This window comes from Sapajus apella, unplaced genomic scaffold, assembly GCF_009761245.1.
Source record: "Sapajus apella isolate SASKATOON/1434 unplaced genomic scaffold, GSC_monkey_1.0 scaffold5, whole genome shotgun sequence".
Classification (NCBI taxonomy): Eukaryota; Metazoa; Chordata; class Mammalia; order Primates; family Cebidae; genus Sapajus; species Sapajus apella.
In genome coordinates this window covers 14,313,410-14,317,700 of record NW_022436945.1, presented here as the reverse complement: position 1 = coordinate 14,317,700, position 4,291 = coordinate 14,313,410, and positions in this window count along the sequence as shown.

Genomic DNA, 4,291 nt, shown 5'->3' with positions numbered 1-4,291 from the left:
GAAGGAAAAGAAAGAGAAAGAGAGAGAAGGAGAGAAAGAAAGAGGGAATTAGCAATCACCCCAATCCATGTCACCACTCCCTACTTCCTCTTCCGGCTCAGCCGCAATTATCAGTCCGTAAACCTCTTTCTTTGCATTTACTTATATAACTACATCCTCAGACTCAGCATATGGCATTGTGGGATTTTCTTTTTGTGTAAATGGTTTTACAATGTACGCATGAGTTAAACTATGGCATCGTTTCCTCTAGTATGAGAAACTCTAGTGTATCATCATATATTTAGCATTTCTCTAGTATATCATAGTATATTCAGCATTTTCCTGATGAACGGATATTTTCCCCGGTTTCATTTTTTATTACTCGTATAGCAAGAATGAAATAGTAATGATTTTTGTTTCCTCTTCACTGAACCTAAAATATATATACAAATATTAAATGGGATGTCGGAGGCTAAGAAACCAAAGCTTGTGTGGTTCATGAACTGTCTTGGGGTTTTCGTGGTGTTCATTCCACTCTGGCCCTTTTGAATGAACTTGGCCTGTGCAATCTCACCCACACCCAACCCCAGAAATCAGCAGTCCGTTTCAGCAGCTCCCCAGGCTGCCTCCAGTTTCACCTCCTCTGCCACTGTGAGCTTTCCCCCCTCCACATATCCCTTCTTCTCTGAACTCCACATAGCTCCAAAACTCAGCTCCCACTTCTCTTCCAAGCCAGGAGGTAGCTGATCCAGCATTGGGCATGCTATTGTAGCTACTCATTGAGAAACAAGAAGAAAAGGGGGCCAGGAAGAAAGACCTTTGGCCTATTTTTGTGCCTTAACAATAGGGAAATCTATACTCTGAAGCTGAGTGCTTCTGTACCATTCCTTTAACTAACACAGTTTATATTTAAAGCGGGTTGCTGCTGCAACATAAATCCAAAACGTGTGGCCTGGTTTAGAGGTCTTCCTTTTTAGCCATCGCAAATGTTTTGTCACTGCTCGAGGCTTTCCAGTCTCCAGAACCAGCCTCCATGTGCCCACTGCTCAACCAATTAGTGGTGACAAGTGACAAGAAAAATGATTTTGGAAGCTATAAAGATGAAGATCATGTTACGTAGTAACAAAACATGTGGAGGCAAAGAAATAAATTAGACGAGAACATTCTTGTTTAGAAAACAACTTTGACCATGGTTACGGCTCATGGAACTGACTGGAAGCGTATAGACCAGAAGCCTAGTAAGATCTTGAGGGAATAGTATTGCCAAGAAACCATGAGCCAAGACTTTGTTTAAGCCTGAAACCAGTGGTTCTAACTGGAAGTGCCTTTGCCCTCCAAGGGACATTTGGCAATGTCTGGTGACATTTTTTGGTGTCATAAGTGGAATAGAAATGCCTCTACTCATGGTATCTAGTAACTAGAGGCTGTTGGTGGGAGAGGATTGGATCAGGGTAGATTTTTCCCTTGCTATTCTCCTGATAGTGAGTGAGGGAGTTCTCACAAGAGCTGATGGTTCTGAAGTGTGGCACTTGCCCCTTGATCTCTCTCTCGTGCTACCATGCTTTCTCTTTGCCTTCTGCCACGATTATGTTTCCTGAGGCCTCCTCAGCCATGGACAATCGTAAGCCAATTAAACCTCTTTTCTTTATAAATTTTTTAAAAATTAAGTAGAGGTCCTGAATGTTGCTAAACATCCTATAATACATAGGACAGACTCGCCACAACAAAATATTATCTGGGTAAAAATATTCATAGTCCTGAGGTTGGAAAATCCTGCTTGAAACCAATCTCAGGAGCCCCAAATTACAAAAGCTTTACAACTCTGACAGTACAAGGGCCAAGAAGAACAGCGGATTTCAGAAAGCAGTAAATAAGGAAGTTCAATTTCTGTCTAATCAACATAATGCCGTGACTGAGCAGCTGACTTCACCATTCCCGTTAGGCAGGAGTGTACAATTGCTATGGGCCAGTGACAGCCATGTGACTCCCAGTCTGCCCGTTTCTGAATGGGAGTGCTTGTTGCCTTGTGCCATCTATATTCCATCATAGCATATGGGGGACATGCACGATGGTGGCAGATAACTTGTTTTTTTAGATCACAGGTCAGTGAACATGAAATACTGCATCTGGACTTGGAGATAATATTACGTATCGCCCAGAGATTCAGACATTGGGCTAAACTGGGATTTGAGTTTCTCTCTTAAGGAAAAGGGTCAATGTGATCTATGAATGAGAAGAAGGGGGTGAAAGGGATTTATTGATCAGAAGGGCAGACTGCAGCAGAGATTCCCATGCCCTGGCCTAGACTACATTTCCCAGTCTCCCTTGTGTTCTGTGTGGCTGTGGCCTGACTTCTGACCTACAGAATGGAAGTACATGTCACGCTCACCTCTGCCTGGCCTGGTCCATAAAAACCTTTTGCCAAGCCCTCTTCTCCACCCCTCCTACCAAGTTGATGCAGAGAAACACAGAGGACTTGGAAGCCAAGCGAGGAAGAGGACAGAGCCAGGAAGAAACCTGGGTCCCTGAAACACTGCCTGGAGGAGAATGGCGTGCTGAACAGAGATAGCTGTTTAGCTTCCATGAGAGCAGGAAATAAACTTCTCTTGTACTTATCACTGCTAGTGAAGGTGTATCTGTTACAGTGACTAGCATTACCTTAACTAATACACCAACATAAAGGACTATAGTCTGGTACCTGAAGTCTGGTACCCAGTTCGAATTTTTTAGTGTGGCCAACTTCATTTTATTCCACAAATTTTGTGCAGTCAGCACATAGATTAACATTCAGTTGCTTGTTCAACAACTGTCTCCTTCATTACACTATAAACTACATCAGCAAATGTGTCTCTTATTCCCTGCTGTCTCCCTTGAACCTAACAGAGCACCTGCTACACACCAGCTAATCAACAAATATGTTTTGACTGAACAAATAAAGTATTCTTTATGCTCTCTCTTTCTCTCCTTTTTTTTTTTTTTTTTTTTTTTTTTGTTTGTTTGTTTGTTTGAGACAGTCTCCTCTATCAACCAGGCTGGAGTGCAGTGGTGCAACCTCCCAGGGTCAAGCAAGCCTCCTGCCTCCGTGCTCCACCACCTCCACCAAGTAGCTGGCACTACAGGCAGGCACCACCAGGCATGGCTAATTTTTTGTATTTTTTCATATAGACAGGGTTTCACCATGTTGCTCAGGCTGGTCTTAAACTCCTGGGCACCAGTGATCTGCCCACCTTAGCCTCCCAAACTGCTGTGATTACAGGCGTGTGCCACCCTGCCTGGCCTCTTTCTGCTCTCTTCAACACTTTCTGAGGAAGCTTCTAAACCATTCATAACAGCATGAACTAGCATTAACTATGTTTATGCAGATACTGTACTAAGCACTTTACGTGGGTGATTGTATTTTAATCAACATTCAAAAAATGTTTGCTATGTGCCTAAAATACGCTATTGTCTATCCCAGGCTCTGGGGATTCATGAGACATATAAACAGATGGAAATCTCTGCCCTCAAGAAGCTTATATTCTGAAGGATTTGAATACTTGCAGCTCTTCCCTTGTACACACGAAAGGCTAGGTACCTTGTCTGACCACTCACATGGGGGATGGGGGGCCATGTCATCCCAGAGCCAAAGTATTAACAGCAAGAATGCACGGCGGGCAGCCCTGGCGCCTTTCCTGGGGAAGTGTGCATGAAGAGAATGGGGTGCTATCTGCGCTGCTCTTTACAATGCACCCGATGCCCACACAGGAGCGCCTTTGGAGGGACTATCCATCCACAGCCCCCAAGCTGGGGAAGATAACGCAGAAGATAAGGGAAGCAGAGAGTACTGGGCAGAGATGGCGAAAACTGCTTTGTGAGACTGCTGGGTACCGTGCCTGGCGTGTGTGGGATTCAGGTCCTCAAGATCCATCCACTGACCTGCACCCCAGAATGAATGGTTAAGACTCACTATCCCACAGCCTGGGTGTAAGGGAGGGGCAGCTCCGGACTGGCACAGTTGCAGATGTTTTCAGGAAAGCACAGGAGGCCTGGCCATCAACACAGCCTCTTTTGTCAGGGGACAGCTCTCGAGTGTGGCCTCTTTAGAAAAAATATGGAGCTGCCTTGAAAAGGGGAGAGGTTTGCTGTATGAAAGTAGCCATGGGCCTTAGTCCCTCTGATGGCCTCCGCCTGCTCCAGGGCACCCGACCCTCATTCCTCTAGCCCAGGCCCACATCTGGTCCCTTGGTCCATGTCAGAGCTCTTGGCTGCCAAGGCTCTGTGCTCCCTGTCCACGCTCATGGGCGTGTGTTTCACATACCTTGCCCATCGCGGC